This window comes from Hylobates moloch, unplaced genomic scaffold (assembly GCF_009828535.3).
Source record: "Hylobates moloch isolate HMO894 unplaced genomic scaffold, HMol_V3 SCAFFOLD_10, whole genome shotgun sequence".
Classification (NCBI taxonomy): Eukaryota; Metazoa; Chordata; class Mammalia; order Primates; family Hylobatidae; genus Hylobates; species Hylobates moloch.
In genome coordinates this window covers 47,715,742-47,729,265 of record NW_026652285.1, presented here as the reverse complement: position 1 = coordinate 47,729,265, position 13,524 = coordinate 47,715,742, and positions in this window count along the sequence as shown.

Here is a 13,524-nt window from a genome sequence, read left to right as displayed (position 1 = left end):
TTATGGATACAAAGTAGTTATACATATTTATGGGTACATGTAATATTTTGACCCAAACATAAAATGTGCAATGATAAAATCAGGGTAATTGGGGTATCCAGCACCTCAAATGTTTGTTTCTTTGAATTAGGAGCATTCCATTTCACTCTTTTAGTTATTTTGAAATATACAATAAATTATTGTTAACTATAGTTGCTGTATTGTGCTACTGAACACTAGACCTTATTCCTTCTCCCTAACTGTATTTTTGTACCCAATAACCATTCCTTCTTTATCGCCCCATCCCCACTACCCTTCCTAGCTTCTAGTAACCATTATTCTACTATCTTCGTTTTTTTTCCAGCTCCTGTATATTCGTGAGAACATGCAATATTTGTCTTTTTGTGCCTGGCTTATTTCATTTAACATAATATCCTTCAGTTCTATCTGTGTTGTTGCAAATGACAGGCTTTCATTCTTTTTCATGACTAAATAATATTTCATCGTGCATATGTACCACATTTTCTTTATCCATTTATCAACTGATGGGCCCTTAGATTGATTCCATATCTTGGTTATCTTGAATAGTGCTGCTATAAATATGGTGATGTGGCTGTCTAGATCTCTCTCTCTTTTTTTAAATTTTCTTTTGAGACAGAATCTCACTCTGTTGCCCAGGCTGGAGTGCACTGGTGCAATCTTGGCTCACTGCAACCTCCGCCTCCTGGATTCAAGCGATTCTCATGCCTCAGCCTCCTGAGCAGCTAAGACTACAGGGGCACGCTACCACGGCCCCAGCTAACATTTGGGTTTTTAGTAGAGACGGGGTTTAACCATGTTGGCTAGACTGGCCTCGAACTTTTGGTCTCAAGTGATCCACCCACCTTGGCCTCCCAAAGTGCTGGAATTACAGGCTTGAGCCACTGTGCCTGGCCTAGATATCTCTTTGATATATTGTTGTCTTTCAGATAAGTCATTTTAACTGGAGTAAGATTATATCTAATTGTAGTTTTAATTTGCATTTCCCTGATTATTAGTGATATTGAGCATTTTTTCCATACGTGTTAATCATTTGTATGTCTTCTTTTTTTATTTGAGGCAGAGTTTTGCTCTGTCACCTAAGCAGCTGGAATGCAGTGATGCGATCTCGGCTCACTGCAACCTCTGCCTCCCAGGTTCAAGTGTTTGTTATGCCTCAGCCTCCTGAGTAGCTGGGATTTCAGGTGCCTGCCACCACACCCAGCTACTTTTTGTATTTTTAGTAGAGTCTGGGTTTCACCATCTTAGCCAGGCTGGTCTCGAACTCCTGACCTCAAATGATCCCCCTATCTTGGCCTCCAAAAGTACTGGGATTACAAGTGCGAGCCACTGTGCCTGGCCTATATGTCTTCTTTTGACAAATGTCTATTCAAATCTTTTGCCCATTTTAAAATCAGATTATTATTTTTTTGCTATTGAGTTGTTTGAACTATTGATATATTATGTAGTCTGGTTATTAATCCCTTGTCGATAAGTAGCTTGCAAATGTTTTCCTCCATTCTGTGGGTTGTGTCTTCACTTTGTCAATTGTTTCCCTTGCTGTGCAGAAGCTTTTCAGCTTGACATGATCCCATTCATCCATTTTTGCTTCTGGTGCCTGTGCTTTTGAAGTCTTACTCAAGAAATCTTTACTCGGACCAATGTCCTGCAGTGTTTCTGCAATGTTTTCTTCTCAAGAAATGTTTTTAGTTTCAGGTCTTAGACTTAAGTCTTTAATCTGTTTTGATTTGATTTTTATATATGACAAGAGATAGGCATCTAGTTTCATTCTTCTGTGTTTGGATATCCAGTTTTCTGAGCACCATTCACTGAAGAGACTGTTCTTTCCCTAATGTATGTTCTTGGTACCTCTGTCAAAAATGATTTGGCTTTAAATACATGGATTTATTTCTGTGTTCTCTATTTTGTTCTGTTGGTCTATGTGTCTGTTTTTATGCCAATACCATACTGTTTTGACTACTATAGCTTTGTAGTATAATATGAAGTCAGGTAACTTCCAGCTTTGTTCTTTTTGCTTAGTATTGTTTTGACTATCCCAGGTCTTTTGTGGTTCCATATAAATTTTTGGATTTTTTTTTCTATTTCTGTGAAGTGTGTCATTGATAGGGATTGCACTTAATCTGCAGATTGCTTTTGATAGTACAAACATTTTAAAAATTTTTAAATTTTTTTATTTCAATAGGTTTTTGGGGAACAGGTGGGGTTTGGTTATATGAATAAGTTCCTCAGTGGTGATTTCTGAGCTTTTGGTGCATTCATCACCTGAGCAGTGTACACTGTACCCAATGTGTAGTCTTTTATCCTTTGCTACCCCCACCCTTTCCTTCAAGTCCCCGAAGTCCAATGTATCATTCTTATGGCTTTGCATACTCATAGCTTAACTCCCACATATGAGTGATAACATATGATGTTTAGTTTTCCCTTCCTGAGTTACTTCACTAAGAATAATAGTCTCCAATTCCATCCAGGTTGCTGCAAAAGCCATTATTTTGTCCCTTTTTATTCCTAAGTAGTATTCCATTGTGTGTGTGTATCTATATATATATATATGCCACATTTTCCTTATCCACTTGTTGACTGATGGGATTGGAGCTGGTTCCATATTTTTGCAACTGCAAATTGTGCTGCTATAAACATGCATGCGCAAGTATCTTTTTCATGTCTGTTTTTCATAGTGTGGTGGTGCACACCTGTAATCCCACCTACTCAGGAGGCTGAGGCACAAGAATTGCTTGAGTCCGTGAGCCTAGATCACACCACTGAGCTCCAGCCTGGGTGACAGAGAGAGACTCCATCTCAAGATATACAGATGGTCAAATGCTGTATATGGAAAAATGCTCAACATCATCACTAATTATCAGGGAAATGCAAATTAAAACCACAATGTGCTACCACCTCACTTCTGCAAGAATGGCCATAATCAAAAAATAAAAAAAAATAGATGTTGGCATGGATGCAGTGAAAAGGGAACACTTTTACACTGTTGGTGGGAATGTAAACTAGTACAGCCACTATAGAAAACAGTGGGGTGATTCCTTAAAGAACTAAAAGCAGAACTACCATTTGATTCAGCAATCCCCTATTAGGTATCTACCCAGAGGAAAAGAAGTCGTGATATGAAAAAGATACTTTCAGTATTTTATAGTTTTCATTGTAGAGATCTTTTATAGCTTTGGTTAATTCCTAGGTATTTTATTTTATTTGTAGCTATTGTTAGTGGAATTAGTTTCTTGGTTGATTTTTCAGATTGTTCACTGTTGGCATATAGAAATGTTACTGATTTTTTGTATGTTGATTTTGTATCCTGAAACTTTACTGAATTTATCAGTTTTAATAGATTTTTGTGGAGTCCTTAGGTTTTTTCCCAAAATATAGATCATATAATCTTCAATCAAGGATAATTTGACTTTTTCTTTTCCAGTGTGTATGTCCTTTATTTCTTTCTCTTGTTCTAATTGCTCTGCCTAGGACTCCTAGTACTGTGTTCAATAACAGTGGTGAAAGTGGGCATCCTTGTCTTGTTCCAAATCTTAGAGAAAAGACTTTCAGTTTTTCCCATTCAGAATGATACCAGATGTGGGCTTGTCATATATAGCTTTTATCAAGTTGAGGTATGTTCCTTCTATACCCAGTTTTTTAAGGGTTTTTATCATGAGGTGATGTTGAATTTTACTGAATGCTTTTTTGGCATCTATTGAAATGATCATATGGTTTTTGTGTTGTTCATTCTGTTCATATGATGTATTACAATTCTTGATTTGCATATGTTGAACCATCTTTGCATCCCTGGGATGAATTCTACTTGATCATGATGAATGATCTTCTCAATATGTTGTTGAATTTGGTTTGATAGTATATTGTTGAGGATTTTTGCATCTATGTTCACCAGAGATATTGGTCTGTAGCTAGTGGTGAAGCCAGCTGGGGCCGAGTTCCTCCTACCAGGGTAGAGAATTATCCTCCAGGCTAAAATGCTTCCCCAGTGAGCACTTGCAGAACTCTGACCTGTGCTATGTTCTTCTGTGATAGGGAAACACTAAGTTCCCATGCAAAGTTCCACACTCACTTCACTCTCCCTCCCCCAAGCACATGGATTTTCTCTCTGTGCTGCACTGTCTGGGGTTGGGAGACAGATGGAGCAGGAAATTCAAGATTGTTCTTCCTATCCTCTTCAATGACCCTTTCCTTGATATTATATTCAAATTAGGTACTGTGATTGCTCACCTTATTTTTTGGGTCCTATGAAAGTGCTTTTTGCATGGATAGTTATTCAATTTGGTGTTCCTGCAGGGAGACAATCACTGGAGGGCTCTCTTAGACTGTCTTGCTCCACCTTCTCCCTTAAGGTTCTCTTTTTAAATATTATATATTTAGATTTTTTAAAAAAAAAACTGATTTGTCATTCTATATATTCTTTCTTTTTAATTTTTTTTATTCTTTGCATTGCTATAAAACTCTCTAAAGGGTAATTAACACATCTGTTACAAATTAGTGTGTATAAATTTATTTTGTGTCATTTTATTGTATGTTTTCTGTCCATTATGCTGTCTATTGTTTCTCTTTTTCCCAGGAATGTAGTATGCTTCTCCATGCACTTCAATTTTTTTTTCTGCCTTACAATAAGAGTTTATAAGTATGATCATATGAGATTTTGTACGTTACAGTATTTATTACTGTAGTCATTGAGTTTTCTTCATTTCATTTCTTGCTGATATAGTACTTTAAAAATGTATATTTTTGCATATGTATCATCAATGCCACTATCTAATAAAATTATCTTTTTACTTTGAATAGATTGTTGGAAAATAGTCTTTTTGTGTTTTGTAGATAAACAATAATATTGCTTATAACACAAAGATGATTTTTTTCTTTTATTCTGATATTTATTCCAATTATATAATTCTTTTTATCAGGTATACATAGTTTCCTTCTATTCATATATTAGTCAGAGTTTTTTTTTATTAAGTATGTCTTTTTGGAGGCTATTAGTAAAACTGTAGGCTCTTCTTCTTTAATCAATTCTTATATAACATTTATTTCAACCTAAATTTGTTATGTGAGAAGTTTAGTTTACAGCTTTTAGGAATCATTTTTCTTTCTTTTCAGCATATGCAGACAATAAAGAGGGTAATATTACTACAATAAAAATACAATGTGATGTATCATTTATTTAATGGTAGAATTTATTTTAATAACTTTATAAATGAACTTAATCTTAAATTTCTAGTAATATAAAGATCTGAAGGTCTTCTTTATATTTATCATTTGTACTTTACTTCATTTTATGGTGGGAAATTGTACTTCATAGCTGAATTTTGGAAGTACTGTTTACAAATACTAATATTCTGTAATACTTGTTTTTATCATAATGGGCTGTTGTGGTGTTCAGATAAAAATATATGTGAAAGATTTCATTAGATATAAAGAACTCTGCAGTGATTATTCACTGTTATTATAGTAAGTGCTCAATCAGTATATGTTAATTCAATTTGATACTTAACTTGGCCACCTTAACAGCATATTTCCTTTTTCAATGATCTATGTTCTTTTAAAAAGGAATATGTGATCCTGTGCCCAGGGATGCATTAGGTATGTAGGAATTATTTACTTACAGATGAATTACAACAGAAAGCCTTTTTTTAAAGGCAGATTTTGGGGCTTGTTTTTACTGTTGATGCTGACAACACATCTGTGAAATACATGCTTCCCAGTGGTCATTTTGGTCAAACACGAAGCTGAGCAGATGCATGCTTGAGCTCCAACCACCTGGCAGGCCTTTGTTGACTTGGCAAGAGTCTCTAGGCTGGGAAATTTGAAGAACACATTTCATTCCAGCTGAAGGCAGGATTATGAGTTGATGATTTACTGTGAGACCCAAGGTTTACTATAGAGATTTATATTCGGAATGAAATGGGAAGCTTGGGGATTTGTATCCATCAGGCACAAGGACCAGGAGCCAGAAGGTAAATTACAGACTAAAGCTGTTTCACCAGCTGGTGAGACTTTGCAGTTCAATTCCAAAGCAGGTAGAACTGCATTCATTAACAAAAGGGCAATCAGGTAAGCTGGCATAGACTTTGCCAGGGTCTTTGCCTACAAGGGAAATATCTTTCCACAAGGTAAGTGGAGACTTAGAAAATATTCCCTGTGGTTTCTCCTAGGTTGAGTTCCATGAGCCATTTCCCAAGTAAAGAACCTCAGAATGTCTTCTTCTGCTTTGTGGTCATCAGATGTGTTCAGGTATCAGAGCTCCTGGGAGTCACATGCTCCTTACAGGAAAAAAATACCTCATTATCAAATATTACTATTAGTCATAAAATAATTTAATAAATATTTTGGTTTTAAATATCATTTCATCGGTGGTTAAATTCTAGCATAAACTTAATATTAGCCAAGGCTTTCTTATTTTATGAGCTCTAGCTTCAACAGAATTCCTTGCCCATGGACAGCTAAACCTCTTCTCAGGATTTCTGGGTATTTAAATCCTCAGCATCACAGAAATCATTTTGAGGTTTTTACAAAAAAATTGAAAGTGCATGGGAATGACGTTGTTCAATGAGCAGCAAACAACTTAAAAAACCATACATTAGCCATCCTTGTTCTTAAAATCCTCTGGGCCATGCTGCCACCAAGAGTTTCTCATTGACCTGTTGGTTCATCAGTGCCCAAGTTGCATGATCTCATTGAGTCTTTTCTTGGTGTCTCCTTCCCTGGTTTCTTTATGCACTTCTTCTCTCTTGGAGAGCCTTGGAAACTGAATTATTCTCTAAAACTTGTAAGTACAAAGCCATACAGTCTCAACAGAACGGAGCGTTTTATGTTTAATAGAAATTGTCTTTCTGAGCAGATAGTTGTGATTTTAAGTAGCAGATATTTTTTCCTGGTTTACCAATATAGATGAGTGGCATCCAGTCCTAATGTTTTAAAAAAAAATTATAAGGGAGAATAATCAACAATTTATCTAGCTTGTGGATGACCAGTTTGGTGAGGGCATAGTGGTAGAAACACTGGGCTAAAAATAAGCTTCCCAGGTAGGCATACTGAGCCTCTGTAACCAGCCTACTTCTGACCTTCCTCTTCCATTCTCCCTCCGTCATTGCTCACCATGTACTCAACTGCCTATGGAGCCAGGCAGGTAGCAAATGCTTACAAGAAGAAAACCAGAGAAAATATGTCCTGTCTAAAGGGAACAGCCTTGACTGGGCTCTCATCAATTTTTGCATGTGGGAATGTGGGAACCATGTTGCTGTATCTTCTGGTTTTTACAAAAGAATCTAGAAATTTTGATTTGATACAAAATTTTCTAATTAGGTATAAGCCTAACAAAACATGTTTGGGGGCAATATTTAGAATGCAGCTGCCAGTTATTCTACATTCTAGACCTTTGTCTCTGTCTCAACATGCTTCTTTCACTATATGTTGTGACAAACATCTTGGTATCCTTCAGGGCTCAGTTCAAATGGCACCTTTTCCCTGTTTTGTCATTCTCCCCTATAGTTTTACTCACTACTTCTCTTCCTCCTCCTCCTCTTCTTCTTCTTCTTCTTTTCTTCTTCTTCTTCTTCTTCTTCTTCTTCTTCTTCTTCTTCTTCTTTCTTCTTCTTCTTCTTTCTTCTTCTCCTTCTCCTTCTTCCTCTTCTCTTCTTCTTCTTTTCTTCTTCTCTCTCTCTCTTTTTTTCGAAGTCTTGCTCTGTTGCCGAGGCTGGAGTGTAGTGGCATGATCTCAGCTCACTGCAACCTCTGCCTCCTGGATTCAAGTGATTCTCGTGGCTCAGCCTCTTGAGCAGCTGGGATTACAGATGTGCACCACCACGCCTGGCTAATTTTTGTATTTTTAGTAGAGACGGGGTTTTGCCATGTTGACCAGACTGCTACTTCTTTTCTGTTCCCAGAATTCTCTCTTCAAATACCTCTTTCTAAATGTGTCACAGCATTTTTTTTGCTGGTCTGCTTGCTTTGCTACATTGTGAAAAACTTGAAGATGGGGACCATGTTAACCATCCCTTCATCCTTAGAATCTGCAATAGTACTTAGCACAGAGTAAGCACTCAACATTTGTTGAATGCATGAAGGAAATAGACATGATTCTGGGACCTGAGACCTGAGATCTGTTTTCTGCTTTACCTCTCAAATTCTTTTTGCTACAAGGCAAGGCATTGTGATCAAGTTTAAAGTATACTGCCTTTGAAAAATTGTTATTCCTAATCTTTGGGGGCAAGCAGAAAAATAGCTGATACAATCTATGTGGAAAACTAATGGGAAAAACACTTACTGGTTGTATTGATCAAATGTCTGGGCTCTTTCTTTGAAAAGTCTGGTTTTTGAAGAGTATTTTCCTGTGCAGTTTATTGAGAGCAATCGGGCAGGCATTTGTTCTTGCCAGGGTTGGGGGGGAATGTGTGAGCAAGGTACAAAGTGGAAGCTGGATGAAACTATAAACATCTGGAATTCTTTTTTCTGGAATGTGAATTAGAACAATTTAACTGCTACCTTGAATCTATGTAAAAAAGAGATTTAAATTTTACTAAGGAATAAATTAGTATTTCCCCCCAAATACTCTCAGATGGCCATTAAACCATCTGAGAATTGAGGTCTCCACAAGTTTAGATTAAAATTACTTTTAGAATTTAAAATCCTAACTTCAGGGAGGAATGGTATTTTCAAATGGAAAATTTAAATAGATAAAACTTAGAGCCCCCTCCCTGTTATCCTGAAAAAAGTAGTTTGATTAAAAAAATCAATAAAGGTGAAGATTTTCTTTTAGTTGGAAGATGTAGAATTAAGATCTGTGCCAAGGGATTATTTTAATAGCAAACATTTTTATGGCTTTTTTCTTCAAGACTAGAAACATTTTAGGGCTTAATGGCTTTAAGCACAAGACAAAAAAAATCAAGTTTCTGTGTATGTCACGTTTTTAGATTGTCTACTATGTGTGCAGGGAATTTTGAGGTGTAATGAACAATGCTCTAGCCAATGATGTGGATGTGTGGTTTGAGAAGAAAAAGTTTCCGGTGACTGAGGGGCGTGAGAGTTGCTATTTATTTTGGGAAAGTCTTTCCTGACTTTTCTCTCTCCACTCGCCTACTTCCAACCCATCCCACCTTAAAATAATGTTTAATCTTTCCAAAGGGGGAAAATCCAAATGGCATTAAAGCCAAGCATGTTTGAAGACTGCAGGACTTTAGGCTTGTAACATGTGGTGAGGATGGAAAGTACAGAGGAGGAAGTTGTTAACAGTCTAGATGATACCAGGTGGTAGCTCAGTATGGCTCACAGCTCGGGTAGATCTTGTCCTGCCATTTGGTGAGTCTCTTCTGCTGCCACTTGGAGCTGTAAAGGAATTCTTAATTCCCTTCTTCATCCTCCTGGTTAAATATTTTTACCTGGCTGTGAGAAGTTGTTGTAAATTCTTTTGGTTCATGTTTAAATACACAGTGGGCCATTCGATCCCTGGGAAATCTGCATGAATTAATAAGCAAATACCCTCTTCACATAGGCGGCCTCTGTGGCATCTAGAAATTGAGACTAAGTGCCTGTGTTCTAGAGTCATTTTTTTTTTTTTTTTTTTTTTGAGATGGAGTCTTGCTCTGTCGCCCAGGCTGGAGTGCAGTGGCGCCATCTCGGCTCACTGCAAGCTCTGCCTCCCGGGTTCACGCCATTCTCTTGCCTCAGCCTCCGGAGTAGCTGGGACTACAGGCGCCCGCCACCACGCCCGGCTAATTTTTTTGTATTTTCAGTAGAGACGGGGTTTCACCGTGTTAACCAGGATGGTCTCAATCTCCTGACCTTGTGATCCGCCCGCCTCGGCCTCCCAAAGTCCTGGGATCACAGGCGTGAGCCACCGCACCCGGCCAATTCTAGAGTCATCTTAATCACTGCATATTCCTTCATGATCTAAAACTTGCAGATTGAAAATCCTTCTCTTTGGTGCCCTGTGTAAGACAGTAATCTTTGCAAAGAGCCTGGGAGTCAGCTTTCTACCCAGTAAAAGTCCTTGAGGAAAGGAAGTACAAAGAGACTTAGGTATGAGTGAGAGGAGGGAAAATGAAGGGGGAAAAATACAGATGAAGTTCTCAAAAAAATTCCCTTCCATGATGGACAGATATTCCTTTATTCTTCATACATAAGGTTTGGGATCAGGTATTTTCCCACCGTGGGTCAACATGCACAAATCAATCTGTGTTGCGTATGCCTTTTTATCCTGGTGCTTTGACATCTGGGGGCTCACTGATGCAGGAAAGTCTGCCCCTTCCAGTGCTACCCAATTCCTAGAGACAGTTAATTATTTGCCTCTGAGCCCACTTTTTGAATGCAAATTCACCAATCCAGAGTCCATACTCCCAACCATCTTTATTGAGCTCTCACACAGGGTGACATTAGCCCCCTTGCCTAATCACCTAGAGCCAGGTACTAGACAACTGGAGACAGCCACCACACCACAGAGTCAACTGAAATTATTCAAATTAGTCAATCCTAAACCTGCTTAGTCTACTTTACCTGTTCCTTTTCACAACACAAAAAGTGTCTTACCCACATGTCCCCCTTGTTCCCTCTGCCTCCTGGCACTTCACCGTTGCTTCCGCCTTGTGGCCCTGTGTGGTGTGGCATGCCGCCTCTTGGAAACTGTGAGTAACAAACTATCTTCTCGGTGGTAATTGTCTCCTGATCCCTTGGCTTCACAATACCTGAATAATAATAAAACCTACATTGTAACACAAGTGCCTGCAAAAGCCATGTTCTAAATGTGTATGACTGGCATCCATGACATAGACAAGATCCCTGATGGTCTCCATGTCAAGAATCTGTTCCTGGTTGTTCTGATGATGTTCTTCAAATGAACGGAACTTGATTTTATGAGCAGATTAAATTGTGAGGGATAGCAGGGATAAGTGAGAATTTTTATTGGCAAAAAATTAGACTGGGAGCAAGGACTGAAAGATGTATCAATTTTATTGATGGTGTTTTTTTTATGATACATTAAATTCTATGGTACATCTGCACAACGTGCAGCTTTGTTACATATGTCTACATGTGCCATGTTGGTGTGCTGTACCCATTAACTTGTCATTTACATTAGATATATCTCCTAATGCTATCCCTCCCCCAGTCCCCCACCCGACGACAGGCCCTGGTGTGTCAGTTAATAAGACAGAGATAGGTTTGGACATGCACTTGCTCTGCTTAGTCTCAATGAGCAGAACTAGCTATAACTTGGGGAAAAGATATGAGAAGAAAGATTTTATTTCACTATTAAGAAACTAATTAAATAATTAACATTATTAAAAAAAACCCAAGTGGGCTACGATGGGTGATAATGAGTTCAAGAGTAGAGCTAAATAGAGAATAACAGATAATCTGTAGTGACATCTTATAATTTTGGTGTAGCTGGTGTAGCAGCTGTAATAAGGTTTACTCTTTATAATTATTTATATTATATCTTTTTCCTCTGTATATCCACCTTTCTTGGACTCAGACCATAGATTCTATGCGGGCAGAGTCTGTACCTGTCATACTTCACCATTGTATTATCAGTGACTTTGTTGGCATTGTAGTGGATCAATAAATACTTGTTGAATAAATGTTTGTTGCAGTATCTGATGGAAGATGAAATTAGAGACTTTCCTGAATTTCTTTCATATTTGGGTCAGGACTTCTATTTCCTAAACCCTGTTTCCTTTTCTCTGTGGGCACACAACTAACTAGGCTACGTGTCTCAGCCACTTCCACTGCTTTGGTGCTATGGGATTAATTCCAGGTGATAAAGTGTGGGTAGGCCTAGCCTATGTAAATCTACTGTGTAATCCTGCATGTTCTTTCTTGCTTTCTTCATCTTCTAGCCACATGCAAAGCCTCTAGTGACTAGATAGACATCTAAAATGACATTTGATCTGCTGTTTTGACTGCTGTAACAGGAACATACGTTCACAGATAAAATGGTTTCCATCTCTGAAAAAGTGGGACCTTTTATAAAATTTCTTACTTGGGCAGGGATATACTTCAAGAAGTAATCAGTTATCCAGATTCTCTACTTTTTGACTGAGACTCTGTGATTTGATCAAACCAGACTGGAAGGTTGGAGAAGGGCATGCCAACACCAGGCTTTGATGCCAAATTTGCTTTACAAATTAGGCTCCCAGATCTCTCTGTTTCTTGTTTCCTGCCCAGCTGAGTCTTCTGTGAAAATCTGAGAAGATATGTCTAATATCTAGTGCCCTCCAATAAGTTACTTTCAGGCCCTTCTCTTGTTGCTTTTGGCTAAATCTTTGGAGAAAGGGAAAGACCATTCTTTCAATGTCCATTGCCAATGGGCCATCACTTTCCTTCTCATTGCTTATGGTGAAAAGCATGTCTATGTCTGGTGACTCTGCTGGAGAATGATTTTCTCAAGGGCAAAATCAGTGAAATGACAGCAAATAGTTGGGAAGCTAGAAGTAGAAAAGGACTGCAGACTCCAATAAATGTAGTTGACACATTTATTGAGTGCCACCATGCCATGGCCTACCTCACGATCTTGGGTGCTTTAAAGGTCTCTGAGACAAGGCTGTCAAGAATTTTACAGTCTCTTGGAATAATATTGATTCAACCAGTTAAGCTTAGCAAGTTCAAGTTCAGAAAACAATAAGAGAAAACTTATAGCATGGTGGCTTTGTAATCTGAGACACTTCACTGCCAAGATGGTATTAGAGGGTTTGCTTCACTTCTGCCTCTTCTCTAAATGGATCAAGAAGCTGCTGCCACCTGGAATATGTGGCCACACCCGGGCTATGCCTTTGATAATTGACATGCCTCGTGCACACTGGCCTACTGTGACTGTGGGAATATTTCGCCAGGACTTGCTCTTAAGTAAAGAAGAGGATCTATGAACAGAACAAAGCTGTGTGTATAAAAAGGGCTTAATTTATAATTTCTGATAACTCTATCAAAAGTTAATAATTATCATGTTATATGGTCCAAGCTGAATTTTAAAATGGTAAGTTTTTTTTTTTTGTTTTTTTTTTTTTTTAAGACAGAGTCTCGCTCTGTCGCCCAGGCTGGAGTGCAGTGGCGCTATCTCAGCCTCTCTGAGTAGCTGGGACTACAGGCGCCCGCCACCACGCCTGGCTAATTTTTTTGTATTTTTAGTAGAGACGGGGTTTCACCGTGGTCTCGATCTCCTGACCTCGTGATCCGCCCGCCTCGGCCTCCCAAAGTGCTGGGATTACAAGCGTGAGCCACTGTGCCCGGCCAAAATGGTAAGTTTTATCTTGCATTGCAATGCTGCATAGATCTAGATTTCTGAAAAAACTTTAGATGACTTTTTAGCCAAGAGTTCTATGACCAGTCATTGACGACAATTGACATGAGCCTGGGATAGGTTGAGGTAATATGTTTGCCGTCTCTGACTAGACACTTGAAGACCTTATTATAAACCAAGGGACATAAATGGTGCTCTCACAGAAACATCAGTGCAGTTCTCTGTTTCTGTAATCTCCGAGCAGAGTCACGTGGGATCTGAATGTCTTGTGT